At 45.6% G+C, this 27639-nt stretch overlaps 1 long non-coding RNA gene and 1 pseudogene across 1 annotated transcript; one reads left to right on the forward strand and one right to left on the reverse strand.

Moving 5' to 3' along the window:
* The first annotated feature begins 598 nt into the window (after window positions 1-598).
* Window positions 599-27569, forward strand: LOC135540987 (uncharacterized). Its single transcript, XR_010455890.1, has 3 exons — window positions 599-740; window positions 26418-26497; window positions 27077-27569. It is a non-coding gene; the product is annotated as an uncharacterized LOC135540987 (long non-coding RNA).
* Window positions 6199-7943, reverse strand: LOC135540986 (uncharacterized; annotated as a pseudogene).
* Window positions 27570-27639: the final 70 nt, after the last annotated feature.

Here is a 27639-nt window from a genome sequence, read left to right on the forward strand (position 1 = left end):
GTAATTAATAACGTCACCATGCTCAAGAGGGATATTCAATGTCTGTTATATATATATTTTTACCCATCTACCAATAGGTGCCCTTCGTTGCGAGGCATTGGAAAATCACCCTGGTCTTTGTGGTTGAAACTGTGTTTGAAATTCACTACTTGACTGAGGGACCTTACAGATACTTATATGTGTTGGGGTATATGGAGATGAGGTAGTCATTCAAAAATCACGTGAAACACTATTATTGCAAATGAACTTTGCCATACTGTAATGAACTCCAGATCAAGCTAATATTTCACTTAATGAAATACTGCCCCTAAAAACCAACTAATCGATATGAGTTAGAAACATGTATTCTAATGTCAAAATTTACTACAAATTGTAATAATAATGTTGATAATGTTGGTCAAATAGTCTCGTCTAAAACCTAGTTTGTAACCTGAGTGCATCACAATGAGTTTGGATGTCAACAATTCATGCACCCTTTTGCCAAGCTCTACATGCAAATCGCTCCGCCGCCCACTCCACTTCCTTTCATTGAATGGGGCTTTGTTGTTTCACCACCCCCAATACGTGCCAAAGGATCACTGCCATTTGAGATTGAAAAGGTCCTATACGGATTGACCATGCCTTGGCTCTGGTTTGACAATGCATGCTTCCAGCAGGATGCACAGCCAACTATGGATCGCGTGCTCTGCCAAAAGGACCCTAGTACCCTACCACGTGGAATAGGTTGGTCCCTAATGATGGTGAGTATAGCGGTAGCTAGACCATAGACGGCTGTTTATGTATCTGGTTACAGGGCATTCAGAAAGTATTCAGAGCCTCTCACTTTTTTTACATGTTGTTACGTTACAGACTTGTTCTCAAAATGGATTCAATTCTTTGTTTTTTTCTTAAATCAATCTACACACAATCCCCCATAATGGTCTCTCCAGAGATGTTATATCATTCTATTTCACTTCACATATCATAATATCTGAAGTGATCTGGAAAGGTGAATGCAGCGTTTAGATTATTAATGCATGCTATGCTAATGCTAATCATAACCACCGTTGATGCTGTAATCATTGTGTGTGTGTTTGTTTACTTGTTTGTTTGTTTGTCTTTGGGTGGCTTCTTTCAAAACCTTGTCTGTTACAGTATGTAAATACTTGACACTCATCGGCAAAAGCGTCAAGCTCAAAGTTGAACGATTTCATTGACTGAATTCAATAAATCTGCATTGACCAGCTCCAGAACCAGTCAGCTTTTCATTATGTTGAGGATGAGTCAAACTTGACTGTTCACAAGTGTTTATTTTTTCCACCCATTTGATTGACCAGATAACGAGAACTGGCTCTCTTTCACATTTCACACAGATTAGCAAAATCAATCAATAAAAAGTACAAGCAGGGTGTAGAAATGTACCAAACACTGTCAAGAGGTAATTACACAGTCCGTTATCAGCTACATTATCAACGTTGCGTAATCAATATGAAACAGGAAACCGTGTAATAATATAGAAACTGAAAGGCAGAAGAAGCACATCTAAGAACCAAATAATGTACAACACAATGCTCACACTAACACATGTAAATAACTGTATTATTGTGTAAATTGTTGATGCATTGTACATGACAAGGTGATTTCTTTGTCAATTCCTACTGTCACAGCTCATCTATAATCCCTTTACGATATGATTTGTCTGAGCACAACTCTGTCGCAAGGCATAGTAGGGCTATTTCACTGGATCTACTCTGCAGCATAAATCAGTGATGAGTGATGACTATACTAGATATAGACGTTATATTCAGCTAAGCCCTCCAAAATCTGAATGTATTTCTTTAGGAAAAGACACTGCCCATTGCCAGGTATTATAGTAGAGCATGGATTTACTAAGGGAAGAGTTGAACCCAACCCAGGAGTTATTTAACTTCTCCTTCCAGTCAGTGAAGGACTTGGTCACATACAGGCGAGCGCAGGCCTTTCCATCCTTTACGAAGAGCTACAGACTGGCATCATAGCCATTATTATCAGAAGGATTCTCTCTGTTGGCAACATGAAACTTAAAACCTCTCCAGACCTCCTTCCCAACAGTGGATGAGCATGATACCTTTCTGAAGCCTGACCTAGAGGGTTGAGGGGTACTGAGGTGTTGCCAGTGTCTCTGCCAGGCAAGACACAGTCTAGCTCACTCCTACGGGGGTCCCCGAGTGGCACAAAGGTCTATGGCACAATGCATGGTTATTGTGCATTCAGATTGCAAATGAACTTCTAAAGCACTGCATCTCAGTGCTGAGGCATCACTACAGACCTTGGTTCGATTCCAGGCTGTATCACATCCGTCTGTGATTGGGAGTCCCATAAGGCGCTGCACAATTGGCCCAGTGTTAGGGTTTGGCAAGGGTGGGGCTGTCATTGTAAATAAGAAGTCGTCATTCTCCATCCTGTCATTCAGAAGTTAAATGACACAAAGCCTTGGTGGTTTACCTGAGTCCCCTGGAGCGTGTAGAGTACTGTACAGTTGGAGGTTTACCTGACTCAGTAGTGTACAGTTGGTTACCTGACTCAGTACTGTACAGTTGGTTACAAGACTCAGTACTGTACAGTTGGTTACCTGACTCAGTACTTCACAGTTGTTTCCCTGACTCAATACTGTACGATTGGTGGTTTACCTGACTCAGTCCTGTACAGTTGGTTACCTGACTCAGTACTGTACAGTTGGTTACAGGACTAAGTACTGTACAGTTGGCTACCTGACTCAGTACTGTACAGTTGGTTACAGGACTCAGTACAGTACAGTTGGTTACCTGACTCAGTACTGTAGAGTTGGTTACAGGACTCAGTACTGTACAGTTGGTTACCTGACTCAGTACTGTACAGTTGGTTACCTGACTCAGTACTGTACAGTTGGTTACCTGACTCAGTACTGTACAGTTGGTTACCTGACTCAGTCCTGTACAGTTGGTTACCTGACTCAGTACTGTACAGTTGGTTACAGGACTCAGTACTGTACAGTTGGTTACCTGACTCAGTCCTGTACAGTTGGTTACCTGACTCAGTACTGTACAGTTGGTTACAGGACTCAGTACTGTACAGTTGGTTACCTGACTCAGTACTGTACAGTTGGTTACCTGGTACTGTACATTTGCCAGTAAAAGTGGCAGACAAGGTGTCCTCCAGGTTTTTACAAGATGGGGACACATTCCATAGTGAGTAGTAACTTCCTCTTAAAGGGGACACATTCCATAGTGAGTAGTAACTTCCTCTTAAAGGGGACACGTTCCCTAGTGAGTAGTAACTTCCTCTTAAAGGGACACATTCCCTAGTGAGTAGTAACTTCCTCTTAAAGGGGACACTTCCCTAGTGAGTAGTAACTTCCTCTTAAAAGGGACACATTCCCTAGTGAGTAGTAACTTCCTCTTAAAGGGGACACATTCCCTAGTGAGTAGTAACTTCCTCTTAAAGGGGACACGTTCCCTAGTGAGTAGTAACTTCCTCTTAAAAGGGACACATTCCCTAGTGAGTAGTAACTTCCTCTTAAAGGGGACACATTCCATAGTGAGTAGTAACTTCCTCTTAAAGGGGACACATTCCATAGTGAGTAGTAACTTCCTCTTAAAGGGGACACTTTCCATAGTGAGTAGTAACTTCCTCTTAAAGGGGACACATTCCCTAGTGAGTAGTAACTTCCTCTTAAAGGGGACACATTCCATAGTGAGTAGTAACTTCCTCTTAAAGGGGACACATTACCTAGTGAGTAGTAACTTCCTCTTAAAGGGGACACATTCCCTAGTGAGTAGTAACTTCCTCTTAAAGGGGACACATTCTCTAGTGAGTAGTAACTTCCTCTTAAAGGGGACACATTCCATAGTGAGTAGTAACTTCCTCTTAAAGGGGACACATTACCTAGTGAGTAGTAACTTCCTCTTAAAGGGGACACATTCCATAGTGAGTAGTAACTTCCTCTTAAAGGGGACACATTCCCTAGTGAGTAGTAACTTCCTCTTAAAGGGGACACATTCCATAGTGAGTAGTAACTTCCTCTTAAAGGGGACACATTACCTAGTGAGTAGTAACTTCCTCTTAAAGGGGACACATTCCCTAGTGAGTAGTAACTTCCTCTTAAAGGGGACACATTCTCTAGTGAGTAGTAACTTCCTCTTAAAGGGGACACATTCCATAGTGAGTAGTAACTTCCTCTTAAAGGGGACACGTTCCATAGTGAGTAGTAACTTCCTCTTAAAGGGGACACATTCCCTAGTGAGTAGTAACTTCCTCTTAAAGGGGACACATTCCCTAGTGAGTAGTAACTTCCTCTTAAAGGGGACACATTCCATAGTGAGTAGTAACTTCATCTTAAAGGGGACACATTCCATAGTGAGTAGTAACTTCCTCTTAAAGGGGACACATTCCCTAGTGAGTAGTAACTTCCTCTTAAAGGGGACACATTCCATAGTGAGTAGTAACTTCCTCTTAAAGGGGACACATTCTCTAGTGAGTAGTAACTTCCTCTTAAAGGGGACACATTCCATTGTGAGTAGTAACTTCCTCTTAAAGGGGACACATTCCCTAGTGAGCAGTAACTTCCTCTTTCTGGCAACAGAAAAGGTAACCGAAGGGATCTTTCAGGGCAATAATTTCCATATAAATAAATGCCATAGTCTCCCCTATTTGGATCAAAATCAATTCTCATGTTGCCATTGTTTTCAATATTCATGTTGTTGGCTAGTCACTGGAGCCTTATCAGTTCATGTTGTGGAGAGGTGTGGCCAAACTAGTAATAACCGGAAGGTTGCGAGTTCAAACCCCCGAGCTGACAAGCTACAAATCTGTTGTTCTGCCCCTGAACAGGCAGTTAACCCACTGTTCCCAGGCCGTCATTGAAAATAAGAATTTGTTCTTAACTGACTTGCCTGGTTAAATAAAGGTTAAAAAAGAAGAAAAAAATGGTTACAGTGTATTGGCATTTATAGGGCATAATGAGGCCAGAGACTAAAGAGAGGATGAAACAACCTAGGAAACCTTTTCCACTTATGGCCAACCTAAGTCAGAGCAACGATTGTGTCAATGTTTGTACCTTCAGAATTGTTTACATTTTTTTATCTGTAATTTATTTCTAGTGTTTGGCAATACATTAAAAGTGTTCAGGAACATAGTTAAACCACTTGATCTGAAAACTTTAGGTCTAAAAATGCCTAATTGTAAAATCTGACAACTTTGAATTTGGAGTGTCACTTTAATCTGTCACAATATATATCATAAGGTCTTCCAAAATAACATTTGGAAACTTGTTAATTGATCGATACTGTAGCATGACGCATTATTATGATGTATTAATGTCCTCACATCAATATAAAACTAATGAGTAACCAAACAAAATCTCACCTTCCTGTGCAGCCTACCACCAGAATCAAATGTTGACTGTGTTTGTCTCTCTCCTCTGTCTAAAACATGCCTCTGGTAGTCTACATACACAACCAGTAAACAGGGCAGATTCGAGACAAGGGCCATTAAAACTGAGTTTGAAAAAGGCTGATCTACAACACCACTGGGTAACACATGTTTCAAAAGAAATTCAACTTATCCCTAGAGAGTAATAACTACTTATTTCAGAGGACAGAGAATGTTATCGGCAGGGTATGTCAGCGTTGAGGCGTGCATGTGGTCTAGTGAGTAGTAACTTCCTCTTAGAGGGCAGAGAATGTTATCGGCAGGGTATGTCAGCGTTGAAGCCTACAGTACATACCAGGTGCGGACAAACCCACGGGTCTGGAATGGAGGAAGACAGGTTCGTGTCATCGAGGATGTGAGGCCCATTGTCAACCTTAGTACTTCCTGGTTTGGGGGCTTATCTAAACTTATGAATGGGAAGCTTTTTAGTAACGAACACAAAGGGTAAAGAAAGCTTCATAAAGTTGGAAAACCCGTTCACTTACACATGCTTTTCTTGAAATGAAGATGTTATATTTTTAGGTTTAAAACGTATTCATGCAGTCCTGTGTGTTTGTTTGTGTATGTGTATAGTATATGTGGCAGTTCACAGATGGTTCCATCCTTCATAATACCATTAATATGAAAACTGACTGACTATGGACTTTAGTCAACAATCAGCGTGACCGGATAGCATTATCTCACCCTTGTACTCAGACCATCTTCTAAGTGCTCAGGATTATTTGGTTTTCACAGATTTTTATTGTGTTTTCACTTCAATTTCCTCAATAGTTTATTGAGGACAGATTCTTTATATTTTTATTTTTACACTCTGCACAGATTAGCAATTCAAATCAATCAATAAAAAGGACAAGCAGGGTGCAGAAATGATAAACAAAAATGGACGGAGACAATTACACAATTAGATATCAATGAAAATATCAATGGCGTATGTAATCAATACGAAACAGGATGAAAAATCCCATAGATAATAATCCATTAATAACAAGCAGAGGATGGGCATGTAAGAACCCGGCTAAACACAATGGACAAAAGCACGTACCAGTGAAAAGTTGTGTGCTTTAAATTGCTGATGTATGTACCTCCCAGGGTGGAGTGCGTGCCTTTTCACCACCAGATTTCTCCAGCATGAATCGGGCCTGGACCCCAGGAGACATGGGCATACTAGACCTGTACACATAGACGTCATACTCAGGTATATCTTTCCAATCTGAGCGGCTTTCCTCAGAAAACTTCACAGCCCATTGCCATTGGTAGGTATTATATTCATTGGTATTGTTTTTTCTGAAGAGTAAAACCCAACCCAGGAGTTATTAAACTTCTCCTTCCAGTCAGTGAAGGACTTCTTCACATACAGGCGAGCGCAGGCCTTTCCATCCTTTACGAAGAGCTGCAGACTGGCGTTAGGCTTATAGCCGCTTATATCAACAGGAATCTCTCTGTTGGCATCATGAAACTCAGAACTCCTATGTATTTCCTCCCCAGATGTGTTGTCATTCCCGCATAATACAAAAAACCACATTGATTTGTGCGGATGAAGCCTGGCCTGGAGACCAGGGTTGAGGGGTACTGAGGTGTCAAAGGACCCAGAGGCACCATCTATGACTGAGGAAGAGTCTAGCATGTCCGTACTGTCATTGTTCTTATAAAGCGCCCAAATCACACCCTTGTCCAAAAGACTACTGGGGATACCACTGAAGGTGATCCTGGCACCTCCTCTATTTGTGGTTTTCACCTCAAGCTTTATCGATTTATTTTCATCATCCTGCATGTGATGCTGGCTTTCCATGGTAATAAACACTTGCTGAATAAATGAGACCTTGGGACGTGTCAAGTACAATGCAATTGCCAAAAGAAGTGCCAGCCCAGGTGTGTGTGTCCAGATGTTGTCCACACTGTTGTCGTTGATCTCTACATTGTGTATACGTTGAATTACGTCTCGTGTAATGGTTGGGAGAACTTGGATCTGTGTTAAGAGGCTGAAACTGACAGGGAATGTATTGTCTGGATCATAGGCACTTCCTCTGTTTTCATTTGGCGGGTAATGCTGTGTGATGTAGACCTCATCTACTATGAACTGATTGGATCCTTCCTCCCTAACTCTGATAATGACTCTGTCCCTGTTTCTCTCAGGTATCCAAGAGTTGTAGAAGCTTCGAGTGACATAATCAGGAAGTGCCGTAGCGCCATTGTAGTTGTAATTTCCATCAATATTCCCTAATGAGTAGTAACTTCCACTTTCAGAGGGCAGAAAAGGTAATGGGCGGGGTCTGTCAGCGTTTCCATAGAAATTAAAGCCATAGTCTCCCCTAGTTGGGTTGAAATTGAGTCTCATGTTGCCGTTGTTGTCAGTGTGAATGTTGTTGGCTAGCCAGTGGAGCAGCATCAGGCCATGTTGAGGAAAAGTGTGGCCAAACTCTATGCCCCTGAGGTCATGTATTGAAATAAGGGTTTGTTTGATGGTGGATACTGAAGCCAGAGACATAAACAGGATGAAACATCCTAGGAAGCCCTTTCCACCCATAGCCAACCTAAGACAAAGAGAAAGACAAACATTTGCATCTTTAGTAAAAATATTTGTTTTTGTAAGACAACTGGACACATTAATTCAGAAATAGCTTCCCATTTCTAGTGGTTGGCAATAAGTTAAATGTTTTCAGCATCCAAACAAATGAAATATTGCTCGTGAACAGCAATGACAGGGGTTCACAGGATGACAGAAAAGACAAAAGATCAGATGATAACAAAGAAAGCGCTCTATCATGTAGGAATGATCTTCCTTTACGTGCAATCAGTGAAAGCATTGCCATGTTTAACCGTCAATACCACAAGGATGATGCAAGTGAAGTGTAGTATACTGCTATAGGTTGGTTCTCTGAATGCAGCAGGTAATCATTGTTAAAGTCATTACTTAATGCTTTGCGTTCATGCAGAAATATACATTTTATAAATACACTGACTGCACAAGAGGCAGGCCTTCCGCTTTCTCATTTTCCTGAATAAAAAGTCACTATGTTCAGAGCACATAATAAGGGCAACAATGTATGATTTTATGTGATGATAAAGATACTCTAATCGTAATATTTCACACTGTCTGCATAATTTAAATCTAACATTGATTTGCATGGGACAAAGTCCACTAAAAGTTCTAGAGGTGCACCATGTAATGCATCTTGACTGGCTGCATCACCGCTTGGTATGGCAAACGCACCGCTCTTGACCACAAAGCGCTACAGACGGTGGTCCTGACAGCCCAGCGCATCACCAGGGTCGAGCTCCCTGCCATCCAGGACCACTATATCAGGCGGTGTCGGAGGAAAGCCCCAAAAATTGCCAAAGACTCCAGCCACCCAAGTCATAGACCCTACGCTCTTCTCAAATTACATCAATAACATAGCTCAGGCAGGAAGTTCTCTCATCCATTTACATGCAGATGATACGGTCTTATACTCAGTTGGCCCGTAGCGGGTTTTTGTGTAAAACGCTCTTCAACAAAGCTTTCTTAGTGTCCAACAAGCTTTCTCTACCCTTAACCTTGTTCTGAACACCTCCAAAACAAAGGTAATGTGGTTTGGTAAGAAGAATACCCCTCTCCCCACCGGTGTGATTACTACATCTGAGGGTTTAGAGCTGGGTTTCCCTTTGTAGTCCTGTTGAGTGTAGGAGGCAGTATTTTGATGTTTGGATGAAAAACGTACCCAAATTAAACTGCCTATTTCTCAGGCCCAGAATCTAGAATATGCATATAATTGTCAGATTAGGATAGAAAACACTCTACAGTTTACAAAACTGTCAAAATATTGTTTGTGAGTAGAACAGAACTGATATTGCAGGTGAAAACCTGAGGAAATCCAACCAGGAAGTGGCTGCTGTTTTGAAATCTCCATGTTCTCAGGCCCAGAATCTAGAATATGCACCGATCTCAGCAAAGATGGTTGGTGAACACTGCCCCTACACACACTACAAATGTAGGTTCAAATAGTCATACAGTCAATCACAGATAAACCCATAGCCCATACACTTAATTTCACAGTCAAATGCCCAAAAAATTGGCCAATGCATTTGTTTAATCTAGATTAGACGATTGGCCTCCTCTCCAGCTGCTCAGTCTCTATTATTAAAGCCTACAAATTGTCCAAAACACTGCAGCTGGGATTTTAACCAACACTAGAATCCCTCCAGTTTTATCTGCACTGGGCTGGTTGCCTGTGAAGTATCAGTCTGATTTTTAAGATCTTACACTTAACTTTTAAAGTACTGCATGACCTTGCCCCCTCTTATCTGACAGACATGCTTGTTCCATACAACCCAGTAAGGGTGCTCCACTCACAAGGAGCTGGTCTGCCTGCCAGTGTCGGTCGGTGACGTTTATAATGATGGAGGACACTCTGTTTTTCATGAGAATGGCCTTAATTCTATTACAGCATATTGAACGACTGTCATTCATATTCCATTCACCCAGTTTAATGTAACATTGACAGGTTTAGGCTACTACTGTACATGATACTCACATTGTCCCTTTACCCACCATGAGGTTGCTACAACCTAGTCTATGAATGAACGTTTACAATGTTGTCATGTCTTGTTATGTCTGTTCCTGTCCTTTCTCTTCATTCTCTCTCTCTGCTGGTCTTTTTAGGTTACCTTCTCTGTCTCTCATCCCTCAGCTGTTCTACATTTTTCCTAACTAGCTCATTCTCTCTTTCCCCACCTGTTCTCTCTTCCCCCTCTGATTAGGTCTCTATTTCTTTCTCTGTTCCTGCTACTTTCAGTGTCTGATTCTTGTTTGTGTTTTTTGATGCCAGAAGCAAGCTGTCGTCTCGTTTGCTTCCACCTTGTCCTGTCCTGTCGGAGTCTGCATGGCAGGTGCAACCTGCATTATACTACGTTCTTTTGTTCCATTGACTATGTTGGAAGAGGATTTATGCCATTCCTGTTTTTTATTAAAGAACTCTGTTTTCTGTTAAAACCGCGTTTGGGTCTTCACTCAAGTTCATAACAGAAGAATCAGACCAAGAATGGACCCAGCGGCTCCGGACCCTTTTCACTCCGCCGTCGAGATCCAGGGAGCGATGCTAGGCAGACACGAGGAGGAATTGTCTGCTGCTCAACATGCCGTTGAGACCCTGGCCGTCCAAGTCTCCGACCTCACAAGACGGGTTCACCAACTCCACCTCGATCCACCGCCCACTTCCAGGGTTTCCGAGTCTCCGGAGCCCAGGATCAACAACCCGCCGTGTTACTCTGGGGAGCCCACTGAGTGCCGCTCATTCCTCACTCAGTGTGATGTGGTGTTCTCTCTCCAGCCCAACACTTACTCCAGGAGCGCAGCCCGCATCGCCTACGTCATTTCTCTCCTTACCGGACGGGCGCGTGAGTGGGGCACGGCAGTCTGGGAGGCGAGGGCTGAGTGTATTAACCAGTATCAGGACTTTAAGGAGGAGATGATACGGGTTTTTGACCGTTCTGTTTTTGGCGAGGAGGCTTCCAGGGCCCTGTCTTCCCTATGTCAGGGGAATAGATCCATAACGGATTATTCTATTGAGTTTCGCACTCTCGCTGCCTCAAGTGACTGGAACGAGCCGGCTTTGCTCGCTCGTTTTCTGGAGGGTCTCCACGTCGAGGTTAAGGATGAGATCCTCTCCCGGGAGGTTCCTTCCAGTCTGGACTCCTTAATAGCTCTCGCTATTCGCATAGAGCGACGGTTTGATCTTCGTCGCCGAGCTCGAGGAAATGAGCTCACGTTCTCCGTTGCTCCCCTCTCCACATCACTGCCACCTGCCGCATCACTGCCACCCTCCCCCGCCGGCTCGGATGCTGAGCCTATGCAGCTGGGGGGTATTCGCATCTCGGCCAAGGAGAGGGAACGGAGAATCACCAATCGCCTCTGTCTCTACTGCGGCTCCGCTGGTCATTTTGTCACCTCATGTCCAGTAAAGGGCCAGAGCTCATCAGTAAGAGGAGGGCTACTGGTGAGCGCAACTACTCAGGCCTCTCCTTCTGGATCACGCACTACCTTTCCGGTCCATCTCCGCTGGCCCGGTTCATCTGCTTCCTGCAGTGCCTTGATAGACTCTGGGGCGGAGGGCTGTTTTATGGACGAGACCTGGGCTCGGGAACATGACATTCCTCTCAGACAGTTAGGGGAGCCCAGGGCCTTGTTCGCTTTAGATGGTAGTTCTCTCCCCAAGATTCAGCGTGAGACGCTGCCTTTAACCCTCACTGTCTCTGGTAATCATAGCGAAACCATTTCTTTTTTAATTTTTCGTTCACCTTTTACACCTGTTGTTTTGGGTCATCCCTGGCTAGTGCGCCATAACCCTTCTATTAATTGGTCTAGTAATACTATCCTATCCTGGAATGTTTCTTGTCATGTAACCTGTTTAATGTCTGCTATCCCTCCTGTTTCCTCTGTCTCTTCTTCACAGGAGGAGCCTGGCGATTTGACAGGGGTGCCGGAGGAGTATCACGATCTGCGCACGGTGTTCAGTCGTTCCAAGGCCACTTCTCTCCCTCCACACCGGTCGTATGACTGTAGTATTGATCTCCTTCCGGGAACTACTCCCCCGGGGTAGATTATACTCTCTGTCGGCTCCCGAACGTAAGGCTCTCGAGGATTATTTGTCGGTTTCGCTCGACGCCGGTACCATAGTCTCCTCCTCCTCCCCCGCCGGCGCGGGTTCTTTTTGTTCAGAAGAAGGACGGGTCCCTGCGCCCATGCGTGGATTATCGAGGGCTGAATGACATAACAGTTAAGAATCGTTATCCGCTTCCTCTTATGTCTTCAGCCTTCGAGATCCTGCAGGGAGCCAGGTTTTTCACCAAATTGGACCTTCGTAACGCCTACCATCTCGTGCGCATCAGGGAGGGGGACGAGTGGAAGACGGCGTTTAACACTCCGTTAGGGCACTTTGAATACCGGGTTCTTCCTTTCGGCCTCGTTAACGCTCCAGCTGTCTTTCAGGCACTAGTTAACGACGTCCTGAGAGACATGCTGAACATTTTTGTTTTCGTTTACATGGATGATATCCTGATTTTTTCACCGTCTCTCTCGATTCATGTTCAGCACGTGCGACGCGTCCTCCAGCGCCTTTTGGAGAACTGTCTTTATGTGAAGGCTGAGAAGTGCACTTTTCATGCCACCTCTGTCCCTTTTCTCGGTTCCGTTATTTCCGCTGAGGGCATTAAGATGGATCCCGCTAAGGTCCAGGCTGTCATTGATTGGCCCGTTCCTAAGTCACGCGTCGAGCTGCAGCGCTTTCTGGGCTTCGCTAATTTCTACCGTCGTTTCATCCGTAATTTCGGTCAGGTGGCAGCTCCTCTCACAGCCCTTACTTCTGTTAAGACGTGCTTTAAGTGGTCCGTTTCCGCCCAGGGAGCTTTTGATCTTCTTAAGAATCGTTTTACATCCGCACCTATTCTTGTTACACCTGACATCTCTAGACAGTTTGTTGTTGAGGTTGACGCGTCAGAGGTGGGCGTGGGAGCCATTCTTTCTCAGCGCTCTCTCTCTGACGGCAAGGTCCATCCTTGCGCGTTTTTCTCTCATCGCTTATCGCCGTCAGAACGTAACTATGATGTTGGTAATCGCGAACTGCTCGCCATCCGCTTAGCCCTAGGCGAATGGCGACAGTGGTTGGAGGGGGCGACCGTTCCTTTTGTCGTTTGGACTGACCATAGGAACCTTGAGTACATCCGTTCAGCCAAACGACTCAATGCGCGTCAGGCTCGTTGGGCTCTGTTTTTCGCTCGTTTCGAGTTTGTTATTTCTTATCGTCCGGGCTCAAAAAACACCAAACCTGATGCTTTATCTCGTCTCTTCAGTTCTTCTGAGGTCTCCACCGACCCCGATGGGATTCTCCCTGAGGGGCGTGTTGTCGGGTTGACTGTCTGGGGAATTGAGAGGCAGGTAAAGCAAGCACTCGCTCACACTCCGTCGCCGCGAGCTTGCCCTAGGAACCTTCTGTTCGTTCCCGTTCCTACTCGTCCGGCCGTTCTTCAGTGGGCCCACTCTGCCAAGTTAGCCGGCCACCCCGGCCTTCGGGGTACGCTCGCTTCCATTCGCCAGCGTTTCTGGTGGCCCACTCGGGAACGTGACGCGCGTCGATTTGTCGCCGCTTGTTCGGTCTGCGCGCAGACTAAATCTGGGAACTCTCCTCCTGCCGGCCGTCTCAGACCGCTTCCCATTCCCTCTCGACCGTGGTCTCACATCGCTTTAGATTTTATCACCGGACTGCCTTCATCAGCGGGGAAGACAGTTATTCTTACGGTTGTCGATAGATTCTCTAAGGCGGCTCATTTCATTCCTCTCGATAAGCTCCCTTCTGCTAAGGAGACGGCTCAGATCATTATCGAGAATGTTTTCCGAATTCATGGCCTTCCGTCTGACGTCGTTTCCGACAGAGGCCCGCAGTTCACGTCTCAATTTTGGAGGGAGTTTTGCCGTTTGATTGGGGCTTCCGTCAGTCTCTCGTCCGGCTTTCATCCCCAGTCTAACGGTCAAGCCGAACGGGCCAATCAGACTGTTGGTCGCATTTTACGCAGTCTTTCTTTTCGTAACCCTGCGTCTTGGTCAGAACAGCTCCCCTGGGCAGAGTACGCCCACAACTCGCTTCCCTCGTCTGCTACCGGTCTATCCCCTTTTCAGTGTAGCCTCGGGTACCAGCCTCCGCTGTTCTCATCTCAGCTCGCCGAGTCCTGCGTCCCCTCCGCTCAGGCTTTTGTCCAGCGTTGCGAGCGCACCTGGAAGGGGGTCAGGTCGGCACTTTGCCGTAATAGGGCGCAGACTGTGAGGGCCGCTAATAGCGTAGGACCAAGAGTCCTAGATATTGTTGCGGTCAGAGAGTATGGCTCTCCACTCAGAACCTTCCCCTTAAGACAGCTTCTCGCAAGTTGGCCCCGCGGTTCATTGGTCCGTTCCGTATTTCCCAGGTCATTAATCCTGTCGCAGTGCGACTTCTTCTCCAGCGCTATCTTCGTCGCGTTCACCCGGTCTTCCATGTCTCCTGTGTTAAGCCCGTTCTTCGCGCCCCCGCTCGTCCCTTCCCCCCCCATCCTTGTCGAGGCGCACCCATCTACAGGGTTCGTAAGATTTTGGACATGCGCCCTCGGGGCCGTGGTCATCAGTACCTAGTGGATTGGGAGGGGTACGGTCCTGAGGAGAGGAGTTGGGTTCCCTCTCGGGACGTGCTGGACCGTTCGCTGATCGATGATTTCCTCCGTTGCCGCCAGGTTTCCTCCTCGAGTGCGCCAGGAGGCGCTCGGTGAGTGGGGGGGGGGTACTGTCATGTCTTGTTATGTCTGTTCCTGTCCTTTCTCTTCATTCTCTCTCTCTGCTGGTCTTTTTAGGTTACCTTCTCTGTCTCTCATCCCTCAGCTGTTCTACATTTTTCCTAACTAGCTCATTCTCTCTTTCCCCACCTGTTCTCTCTTCCCCCTCTGATTAGGTCTCTATTTCTTTCTCTGTTCCTGCTACTTTCAGTGTCTGATTCTTGTTTGTGTTTTTTGATGCCAGAAGCAAGCTGTCGTCTCGTTTGCTTCCACCTTGTCCTGTCCTGTCGGAGTCTGCATGGCAGGTGCAACCTGCATTATACTACGTTCTTTTGTTCCATTGACTATGTTGGAAGAGGATTTATGCCATTCCTGTTTTTTATTAAAGAACTCTGTTTTCTGTTAAAACCGCGTTTGGGTCTTCACTCAAGTTCATAACAAATGTAGGTGCAAACAGGTTGAGAGAAAAAATTGAATTGACAGACATTGACACATTCAATACTGCCTTGCTCACTCTTGCCTGCATCTAGCCAATCTACGGTGTATTAATTAGTCCAACAGTTGCAAACGAGTGTTTCAATTGGACAAATTCAGGAATGTTTATCCCCGTTTTGTTCAGTTTGCTTCTTTTTAATAAGAAACATTTTCAACAGAATCGGCAGAATGAATACGCTCCTGATCACACGTAAACACAGGTCACTTTCATCATCATTCATGTATTCCTTCTCTCATCTATGCGCTCTCCGTCTCTCACATTTTCCCTTCCTTCCTGGACTTCAATGCACAACACATCAGATGTATGTGACCAGGCAAAAAAACCTTTCCAAGCCAAACCATATCATAACCGCTACACACAGCCTATATCGTTATTACCATATTCGCTAAACCATTCGTCATAGTCATTATTGTTAAGAGAACAATAGGTAGCTATTTAGCACTTACAGCGGTGGGCTATAATTGCAATAAATTAGTCAAACCAAAAGCTTAACTTGACTTGGAAGATTTCCAGTGTTGTGTTGGATAGGCATAGCCAGCTAGCTAACAACATACAGGAAGTCAAGTCCTTTTTTTCACCTGACCTAGAATTCGTTACAATCAAATGCAGACGGCATTATCTAAAAAGAGAATTCTCTTAGATTATAATCATAACCGTGTATATCCCCCCCAAGCAGACACATCAACAGACTTGAATGAACCTCATTGGACTATATGTAAATTGGAAACCACTTATCCTGAGGCTGCATTTATTGTAACTGGGGATTTTGACAAGGCTAATCTGAAAACAAGGGTCCCTTAATTTCATCAGCATATCAAAAGTGCGTCCCGGACTGGCAACATTCTGGATCATTGCTACACTAACTTCCACGGCGCATACAAAGCCCTCCCTCGCCCTACTTTCGGCAAATCTGACTACGACTCATTTTGTTGCTCCCAGCCTATAGACAAAAACTAAAACAGGAAACCCCCGTGCTCAGGTCTATCCAACGCTGGTCCGACCAATCTGATTCCACACTTCAAGATTACTTCGATCACGTGGACTGTAATATGTTTCGGACAGCAACATTGATGTATACGCTGATTCAGTGAGCAACTTTATTAGCAAGTGCATCGGTGATGTGGTACCCAGGGTGACTATTAAACCTTCCCCAACCAGAAACTGTGGATTGATGTCAGCAATCACACAAAACTGAAAGCGCGAACCACTGCTTTTAATCATGGCAAGGCAGCCGAAACATGACCAAATATAAACCAGTGTAGCTATTCCCTCCGCAGAGTCCAAAATAAACGGCTCAGACACAAGACGCATATGGCAGGGTCTACAGTCAATCACTGATTACAAAAAGAAAACCAGCCCCGTCGCAGACACCAATGTCTTGCTCCCAGACAAACGAAATACGCTCTTTAATCGCTTTGAGGACAATACAGTGCCACTGACACGGCCCGCTACCAAAACCTGCGGGCTCTCCTTTACTGCAGCCAACGTGATTAAAACATTTAACCCTGTTAACCCTCGCAAGGCTGCCGGCCCAGATGGCATCCCTAGCCACGTCCTCAGAGCATGCGCAGACCAGCTGGCTGGTGTGTTTACGGACATATTCAATCAATCCATATCCCAGTCTGCTGTTCCCACATGCTTCAAGAGAGTCACCATTGTTCCTGTTCCCAAGACACCTAAGGTAACTGAGTTAAATGACTCTCGTCCCGTAGCACTCACTTCCGTCACCTGACACCCTAGACCCAATCCAATTTGCTTAACGCGCCAATAGATCCACAGACAACGCAATTGCAATCAGCCTGCACATTGCCCTAACCCATCTGGACAAGAGGAAAACCTACGTAAGAATGCTCTTCATCGACTACAACTCAGCATTCCTGTGTGGGTCAGTCGATAGAGCATGGCGCTTGCAACGCCAAGCGTCGTGGGTTCGCTTCCCACTGGGGCCACCCATATGCAAAAAGTAGTGGCCCCAGCCGACTTGTAAGTCGCTTTGGACAAAAGCGTCTGCTAAATGGGATATATTATTATTATTATATAGTATCACAGTATTATTATTATTTATTATTATTAACACCTTAGTACCCTCCAAACTTGTTATTAAGACCCTGGGTCTCGACCCCACCCTGTGCAACTGGGTCCTGGACATAGACGGGCCACCCCCAGGTGGTGAGGGTAAGAAACAACATCTCCACCCCACTGATCCGCAACACTGGGCCCCCACAAGTGTGTGTTCTCAGCCCTCTCTTATACTCCCTGTTCACCCATGACTGCGTGGCCATGCACGTCTCCAACTCAATCATCAAATTTGCAGATGACACAACAGTGGTAGGCCTGATTACGAACAACGACCACATGGCCTACAGGGAGGAGGTGAGGGCCCTCGGAGTGTGGTGTCAGTAAAATAACCTCACACTCAATGTCAAAAAACAAAGGAGCTGATCGTGGACATCAGGAAGAAGCAGAGGGAGCACTCCCCTATCCACATCGATGGGACAGTAGTGGAGAAGGTGGAAAGAATCAAGATCCTCGGTGTACACATCACGGACAAACTGAAATGGTTCACCCAGAAGGGTGGAAGGTGCAACAGGACCTCTTCAACCTCAGGAGGCCGAAGAAATTAATTACTTTATACTTGTGTGTATAAGGTAGTTGTTGTGAAATTGTAAGATTACTTGTTAGATATTACTGAACTGTCAGAGCAAGAAGCATTTCGCTCTTATTAACCTTTCTGGCACATGCATTCCACTAGCGACTCACCTCGACAACATCCGGTGAAATTGCAGAGCGCCAAATTCACAATACAGTAATAGTCATTTTAAACGTTCATAAAAATGCAAGTGCTATACATCGACTTAAATATTAACTTCTTGTTTATCCAGCTGCTTTGTCAGATTTCCAAAATACTTTACGGCGAAGGCATACAATGTGATTATCTGAGGACAACGGCCACTTACAAAAGCATACAAACATTTTCCAACCAAGTAGACGAGTCACGAAAGTCAGAAAGAGCGATAAAATTACTCAGTTACCTTTGAAGATCTTCATCTGATTGCAGTCACAAGAGTCACAGCTACACAATAAATGTTTGTTTTGTTCGATAAAATCCCTCTTTATATCCCAGAAACTCTGTTTTGTTGGCACGTTTTGTTCAGTAATCCACTGGCTCAAAGGAGGTCAAAACATGCAGACGAATACATCCTAATAGTACCGGTGAAGTTCGTCGAAACATGTCAAATGTCATATATACATATATTCACATACATAGCTCATATATCAAGCACATATATTAAGCATCATTTAGCTGGCCTTCCTGCCCTCAGGCTCTTTAGAGCTTGAGTTGTAACCCTATAATTAAAGCTTGCACAACACACACCCAGCCATAAACTGCCCCTCGCAGTTCCCCCTATCTCACGACTCACGACACACAAACATCGTCTTGCATAAGCACACACACACACACACTCCACTCCCCTTTCTACTGGGCAGGAGCCAGGATGGGACGACTTCACGGGGCACCAATGAGGCTCCTGCACAGGCTCGGTCAGGACCCGCCTCCAACCTTCACCAACCAGTCAGAAGACAGAACTACAAGAATCAACTACGTCATTCTATGTACAAAATCTGTTTCACACTCTGTTTAGGGATCCTTGTCAGCTGCCTCCTTCTGAGCCATATGACTAGGTCTGTGCACGCTTAATTAGAGGACAAGATATCTTTTACTTAATAAACTGCCTTTTTGCTATACTTGATTCCACTCTGTCCAGCGTCTTGATTTGGTCTCTCTCTCCGGTAGCTAATCATCAACACAAACAAGGTTCATAATAAAATCCTCAGGTTGTCAACTGTGTAAATAATCGATAATATTTCAACCAGACAATAGCGTATTCAATAGAAAGGAAAAATAACAAAGAGCGCACACTCGGTCACGTGTGCAAATCAGCACTGCATGATTCTACAGTCCACTGACAGAAAGGTCTCAGTCTTCAGAACACAAGCCTGAAAAAAATGTCTAGAGGCTGTTGGCATCTAGTGGAAGCCATAGGAACTGCAATCTGGGTCCTAACCCATTAGATACTCTATAGGCATTCAATTGAAAGCTACCCACATAAAAAAATACCACTTCCTGGATGGATTTGTTCACCTGCCATATCAGTTCTATTATACTCACAGAATTTATTGCAACAGCTTTGGAAACTCTAGAGTGTGTTCTATCCAAATTTACCAATTATATGCATATCCTAGCTTCTGGGCCTGAGTAACTGGCAGTTTACTTTGGGCACGCTTCTCATCCAGACGTCAAAATACTGCCCCCAAGCCATAAGAAGCGTTAACATCTGCATGTGACCAATCAAATTTGATTTGATTTGACAGTAGACACTAACTGGCAGTTCAGTTTTGTAATTCCTTGGAATCGAATGCCATCTGAGGGTACAAGAAAGCTGGAGAACAAGGACGTCCAACTGGAAGTGAAAGACACCTGATTGTACTTGAAATCTTTACAGTTGGTCCAATGTCAGGAAAGAAGCATTTGAGTAAAGCCAGAAAGATGGTGCTGACTTATCCGAAGGCATTCCAAGATGTTATCAAAGGTGAAATTGTTGGTAGTGGACACGACTCCCTCACTAAGTAGCTGCAGTGCCGAGTTGATAACTTGAAGCGAGGGAACACCCCCATTTCCCTAAGAAGACAGTCAAGTGAGTCTGAGGATCCACAACAATCCAAGAGGATATGCCTGGATTCTTACGGCTGTATCAACTGGCAGCCAGGACGGCTACCAGCCAATGAAACTACAGACACACAGAAACATGCACAAGAAGAACTAAAAAATATGTATTTGCTTCTGTTTTTGTACAACAAGAGTATTGAAAAGAAATGGCAGCAACTTTCTACTCCCAGAGGAAAGACAGCATTTGTGGTATGGAGACCTCTGACATTGCCAAAAAATGTATGAGAATGCCATGGCGAACAAATGTGTGAGAATTGTGTTCTACTTCAAAATCTCTCCCTTGTGAGTGGAGGAGCAGGATTGCCAAGACACTGTTAGATATAGAAACAGTCAGCAGCCAACCTACCTGGGTCTGTTTTTCTGCTACTTAACTTTTTCATTGAAAACGTGAACAAGATGTTCCTCAACTTTGATAAAACTTGCCTTCCATTGGAAAGTTACTTTGCAAAGCTGCGAAGCACACTATGCATCGTTGTTTGTGGAAAGACATTTTCTGCATTTTCACTTTACAAACCCAAGCGAAATCAGCAGTTTTCACAAAGTGTATTATTTTTGAAACACATACATTTTACTTTAGTACACTGAATAGTATAAAAATAATTAGGTTTATTTTTAACACACTTACACACTTAAATATATTCCTAATTTAAACTAATAGCTTATTTTAAGTGTAAGGCAATTTGTAATCCTGTATTTAAAGGTATTGTGACCGGTCCTGCATAACAGTAAAGCAGGACAAATGGAATAGGAATGAGACAAAAGAACCAAGGGCAATTTAAAGTGTTTTAAATTAAATAAGCAAGGCGTTTAATTTCCAAATTAGCAAGTCGACTTACCTCTCTGACCATTTAAGGGAAATAAAATAAACAGTAAACCAATATGCACACTAAGGAACAAAAAGGAGAAGCTATACTGAAGAGGATAGGAGTCCTAATCCTGTCAGGTTGTTGTGTGAGGTCTTAGAACGACATTAGGCACATGGTGTTGTAACTTTGACAACAAGCTTTTGGTTTACTGCATTGAATTGGTAGCTCTTTGAACTGAAGCGGGCATCAGAGCTTGTAATTTTAATTTTTTAAATACTATTTTAAAACTATATAGTGTCCAAATTTACAACATAAGTGGTTCCGAAATAATACATGTCATGTCTTGTTATGTCTGTTCCTGTCCTTTCTCTTCATTCTCTCTCTCTGCTGGTCTTTTTAGGTTACCTTCTCTGTCTCTCATCCCTCAGCTGTTCTACATTTCTCCTAACTAGCTCATTCTCTCTTTCCCCACCTGTTCTCTCTTCCCCCTCTGATTAGGTCTCTATTTCTTTCTCTGTTCCTGCTACTTTCAGTGTCTGATTCTTGTTTGTGTTTTTTGATGCCAGAAGCAAGCTGTCGTCTCGTTTGCTTCCACCTTGTCCTGTCCTGTCGGAGTCTGCATGGCAGGTGCAACCTGCATTATACTACGTTCTTTTGTTCCATTGACTACGTTGGAAGAGGATTTATGCCATTCCTGTTTTTTATTAAAGAACTCTGTTTTCTGTTAAAACCGCGTTTGGGTCTTCACTCAAGTTCATAACAGAAGAATCAGACCAAGAATGGACCCAGCGGCTCCGGACCCTTTTCACTCCGCCGTCGAGATCCAGGGAGCGATGCTAGGCAGACACGAGGAGGAATTGTCTGCTGCTCAACATGCCGTTGAGACCCTGGCCGTCCAAGTCTCCGACCTCACAAGACGGGTTCACCAACTCCACCTCGATCCACCGCCCACTTCCAGGGTTTCCGAGTCTCCGGAGCCCAGGATCAACAACCCGCCGTGTTACTCTGGGGAGCCCACTGAGTGCCGCTCATTCCTCACTCAGTGTGATGTGGTGTTCTCTCTCCAGCCCAACACTTACTCCAGGAGCGCAGCCCGCATCGCCTACGTCATTTCTCTCCTTACCGGACGGGCGCGTGAGTGGGGCACGGCAGTCTGGGAGGCGAGGGCTGAGTGTATTAACCAGTATCAGGACTTTAAGGAGGAGATGATACGGGTTTTTGACCGTTCTGTTTTTGGCGAGGAGGCTTCCAGGGCCCTGTCTTCCCTATGTCAGGGGAATAGATCCATAACGGATTATTCTATTGAGTTTCGCACTCTCGCTGCCTCTAGTGACTGGAACGAGCCGGCTTTGCTCGCTCGTTTTCTGGAGGGTCTCCACGTCGAGGTTAAGGATGAGATCCTCTCCCGGGAGGTTCCTTCCAGTCTGGACTCCTTAATAGCTCTCGCTATTCGCATAGAGCGACGGTTTGATCTTCGTCGCCGAGCTCGTGGAAAGGAGCTCACGTTCTCCGTTGCTCCCCTCTCCACATCACTGCCACCTGCCGCATCACTGCCACCCTCCCCCGCCGGCTCGGATGCTGAGCCTATGCAGCTGGGGGTATTCGCATCTCGGCCAAGGAGAGGGAACGGAGAATCACCAATCGCCTCTGTCTCTACTGCGGCTCCGCTGGTCATTTTGTCACCTCATGTCCAGTAAAGGGCCAGAGCTCATCAGTAAGAGGAGGGCTACTGGTGAGCGCAACTACTCAGGCCTCTCCTTCTGGATCACGCACTACCTTTCCGGTCCATCTCCGCTGGCCCGGTTCATCTGCTTCCTGCAGTGCCTTGATAGACTCTGGGGCGGAGGGCTGTTTTATGGACGAGACCTGGGCTCGGGAACATGACATTCCTCTCAGACAGTTAGGGGAGCCCAGGGCCTTGTTCGCTTTAGATGGTAGTTCTCTCCCCAAGATTCAGCGTGAGACGCTGCCTTTAACCCTCACTGTCTCTGGTAATCATAGCGAAACCATTTCTTTTTTAATTTTTCGTTCACCTTTTACACCTGTTGTTTTGGGTCATCCCTGGCTAGTGCGCCATAACCCTTCTATTAATTGGTCTAGTAATACTATCCTATCCTGGAATGTTTCTTGTCATGTAACCTGTTTAATGTCTGCTATCCCTCCTGTTTCCTCTGTCTCTTCTTCACAGGAGGAGCCTGGCGATTTGACAGGGGTGCCGGAGGAGTATCACGATCTGCGCACGGTGTTCAGTCGTTCCAAGGCCACTTCTCTCCCTCCACACCGGTCGTATGACTGTAGTATTGATCTCCTTCCGGGAACTACTCCCCCGGGGTAGATTATACTCTCTGTCGGCTCCCGAACGTAAGGCTCTCGAGGATTATTTGTCGGTTTCGCTCGACGCCGGTACCATAGTCTCCTCCTCCTCCCCCGCCGGCGCGGGGTTCTTTTTTTTCAGAAGAAGGACGGGTCCCTGCGCCCATGCGTGGATTATCGAGGGCTGAATGACATAACAGTTAAGAATCGTTATCCGCTTCCTCTTATGTCTTCAGCCTTCGAGATCCTGCAGGGAGCCAGGTTTTTCACCAAATTGGACCTTCGTAACGCCTACCATCTCGTGCGCATCAGGGAGGGGGACGAGTGGAAGACGGCGTTTAACACTCCGTTAGGGCACTTTGAATACCGGGTTCTTCCTTTCGGCCTCGTTAACGCTCCAGCTGTCTTTCAGGCACTAGTTAACGACGTCCTGAGAGACATGCTGAACATTTTTGTTTTCGTTTACATGGATGATATCCTGATTTTTTCACCGTCTCTCTCGATTCATGTTCAGCACGTGCGACGCGTCCTCCAGCGCCTTTTGGAGAACTGTCTTTATGTGAAGGCTGAGAAGTGCACTTTTCATGCCGCCTCTGTCCCTTTTCTCGGTTCCGTTATTTCCGCTGAGGGCATTAAGATGGATCCCGCTAAGGTCCAGGCTGTCATTGATTGGCCCGTTCCTAAGTCACGCGTCGAGCTGCAGCGCTTTCTGGGCTTCGCTAATTTCTACCGTCGTTTCATCCGTAATTTCGGTCAGGTGGCAGCTCCTCTCACAGCCCTTACTTCTGTTAAGACGTGCTTTAAGTGGTCCGTTTCCGCCCAGGGAGCTTTTGATCTTCTTAAGAATCGTTTTACATCCGCACCTATTCTTGTTACACCTGACATCTCTAGACAGTTTGTTGTTGAGGTTGACGCGTCAGAGGTGGGCGTGGGAGCCATTCTTTCTCAGCGCTCTCTCTCTGACGGCAAGGTCCATCCTTGCGCGTTTTTTCTCATCGCTTATCGCCGTCAGAACGTAACTATGATGTTGGTAATCGCGAACTGCTCGCCATCCGCTTAGCCCTAGGCGAATGGCGACAGTTGTTGGAGGGGGCGACCGTTCCTTTTGTCGTTTGGACTGACCATAGGAACCTTGAGTACATCCGTTCAGCCAAACGACTTAATGCGCGTCAGGCTCGTTGGGCTCTGTTTTTCGCTCGTTTCGAGTTTGTTATTTCTTATCGTCCGGGCTCAAACACCAAACCTGATGCTTTATCTCGTCTCTTCAGTTCTTCTGAGGTCTCCACCGACCCCGATGGGATTCTCCCTGAGGGGCGTGTTGTCGGGTTGACTGTCTGGGGAATTGAGAGGCAGGTAAAGCAAGCACTCGCTCACACTCCGTCGCCGCGAGCTTGCCCTAGGAACCTTCTGTTCGTTCCCGTTCCTACTCGTCCGGCCGTTCTTCAGTGGGCCCACTCTGCCAAGTTAGCCGGCCACCCCGGCCTTCGGGTACGCTCGCTTCCATTCGCCAGCGTTTCTGGTGGCCCACTCGGGAACGTGACGCGCGTCGATTTGTCGCCGCTTGTTCGGTCTGCGCGCAGACTAAATCTGGGAACTCTCCTCCTGCCGGCCGTCTCAGACCGCTTCCCATTCCCTCTCGACCGTGGTCTCACATCGCTTTAGATTTTATCACCGGACTGCCTTCATCAGCGGGGAAGACAGTTATTCTTACGGTTGTCGATAGATTCTCTAAGGCGGCTCATTTCATTCCTCTCGATAAGCTCCCTTCTGCTAAGGAGACGGCTCAGATCATTATCGAGAATGTTTTCCCGAATTCATGGCCTTCCGTCTGACGTCGTTTCCGACAGAGGCCCGCAGTTCACGTCTCAATTTTGGAGGGAGTTTTGCCGTTTGATTGGGGCTTCCGTCAGTCTCTCGTCCGGCTTTCATCCCCAGTCTAACGGTCAAGCCGAACGGGCCAATCAGACTGTTGGTCGCATTTTACGCAGTCTTTCTTTTCGTAACCCTGCGTCTTGGTCAGAACAGCTCCCCTGGGCAGAGTACGCCCACAACTCGCTTCCCTCGTCTGCTACCGGTCTATCCCCTTTTCAGTGTAGCCTCGGGTACCAGCCTCCGCTGTTCTCATCTCAGCTCGCCGAGTCCTGCGTCCCGTCCGCTCAGGCTTTTGTCCAGCGTTGCGAGCGCACCTGGAAGGGGTCAGGTCGGCACTTTGCCGTAATAGGGCGCAGACTGTGAGGGCCGCTAATAAGCGTAGGACCAAGAGTCCTAGATATTGTTGCGGTCAGAGAGTATGGCTCTCCACTAAGAACCTTCCCCTTAAGACAGCTTCTCGCAAATTGGCCCCGCGGTTCATTGGTCCGTTCCGTATTTCCCAGGTCATTAATCCTGTCGCAGTGCGACTTCTTCTCCAGCTATCTTCGTCGCGTTCACCCGGTCTTCCATGTCTCCTGTGTTAAGCCCGTTCTTCGCGCCCCCGCTCGTCCCTCCCCCCCATCCTTGTCGAGGGCGCACCCATCTACAGGGTTCGTAAGATTTTGGACATGCGCCCTCGGGGCCGTGGTCATCAGTACCTAGTGGATTGGGAGGGGTACGGTCCTGAGGAGAGGAGTTGGGTTCCCTCTCGGGACGTGCTGGACCGTTCGCTGATCGATGATTTCCTCCGTTGCCGCCAGGTTTCCTCCTCGAGTGCGCCAGGAGGCGCTCGGTGAGTGGGGGGGGTACTGTCATGTCTTGTTATGTCTGTTCCTGTCCTTTCTCTTCATTCTCTCTCTCTGCTGGTCTTTTTAGGTTACCTTCTCTGTCTCTCATCCCTCAGCTGTTCTACATTTCTCCTAACTAGCTCATTCTCTCTTTCCCCACCTGTTCTCTCTTCCCCCTCTGATTAGGTCTCTATTTCTTTCTCTGTTCCTGCTACTTTCAGTGTCTGATTCTTGTTTGTGTTTTTTGATGCCAGAAGCAAGCTGTCGTCTCGTTTGCTTCCACCTTGTCCTGTCCTGTCGGAGTCTGCATGGCAGGTGCAACCTGCATTATACTACATTCTTTTGTTCCATTGACTACGTTGGAAGAGGATTTATGCCATTCCTGTTTTTTATTAAAGAACTCTGTTTTCTGTTAAAACCGCGTTTGGGTCTTCACTCAAGTTCATAACAATACAAGTATACAGCTTTTATCGCTTGGGTAACAATGTGTCAGACCTGTGTGTGTGAGGGGGATTGAATGGGAGTTTGAGGGAGAGGGATGGAGAAGGAACAAAAGAGGGAGATGAAGTGGGTGAGGTTGCAGGAGGTAATGAGAGAGATCGGTAGAGAGAGGAAGAGTTTGAATGGAAAGACAAGGGGAGAAATGTTTTACCACTGTTTGTCTGTTATTACCGCAGGGAGTCTCTCCTCAGACTGCTGAAAATGTCATGGTTTCTGTGGACCAGATCGTCCTGAATGGCCTTCGTCGATGCTGATGGTAATGATGTTTGTGGCATATTTTTGCTTTAACATAAATTACTCCTCTGACCTGGCAGCAACACTGGAGTTCCTGCAGAGGTATGAATTGACTGACTGTTCTTCCAGGATTTATTTGTAGCACTTGAGAAAGTGGCGTGTAAACGTTATATTATATTATATATTGCAATAGGCATTCATTTCTTTGCACACGTTATAACTAACTCTTGTCTGGTGTTGTAACCTTGGATGCTTTACTGTTAAACTACATCTTTCAATTTCAAAACAGAACCACACCAGTCCTTTGTTGGCCAATAGAAATGGAGCATTTCAGGATACACTTTCTATGCACTCAAAATACTTTCTGATGAGAAAACATTGTGAAACATTGTTACTTCAACTGTATCATAGACATTTTCTAATATTACATTACAAACGTCCAACATGTAGCCCTGTAAATTAGATAAATGGATTTTTGCAGTACATTTTTTGTTAGTCAACAAATCAAAATCTGAAGGGGAAGAGGACCACTGCTAGTGATTAAGAATGGTGGACACACTAGTATAGAATGACATTATTTATGTTATTTCATCCAACGCAGGTGACTATTCAAAATCAACCCAGATGAGGTGTCCAAAGTGGAGAACAATTCAAGAAAGCAGCATGCAATCAATCCAAAAGATATTTCTCTGATCTCACTGATTGCAAACTATGAATGGAGGGAGTAGTCTTGCGCACGCACACAAACAGGTATTTAAATCCACTGACTGCAGCAGTCAAGAAACAGGCAAATTATTATTTTTTTAAACACTTGAACAAAATGTTAGAACTGAATGTTTTTACATGAGTATGTTGTAAGTTGCTTTTAAGTGAATGTTTGACACAGTTAAAGTTTCAGTTCAATAAATGTTTTTGGAACGACAAACCTTGTCCTACACACATCACCCCCCGCCCCCCCGATATAGTTGTGGATTAGGAAGACAGAATAATAAATTCACCTGAATTTTATAACCAAAATGTTTTTAAAAATCGGTTATTTGCTGCTTTAATTGAATTTACTATCCGTAAATATCAAGTGTATAGTTCCAGAAATGTTTATACACTGATATTACCTGATTCCCCTCTTTTTAGCACATCTCTCCCTTTCTACCAATTTACCTCTCT

The sequence above is a fragment of the Oncorhynchus masou genome, chromosome 6 (assembly GCF_036934945.1).
Source record: "Oncorhynchus masou masou isolate Uvic2021 chromosome 6, UVic_Omas_1.1, whole genome shotgun sequence".
Lineage (NCBI taxonomy): Eukaryota > Metazoa > Chordata > Actinopteri > Salmoniformes > Salmonidae > Oncorhynchus > Oncorhynchus masou.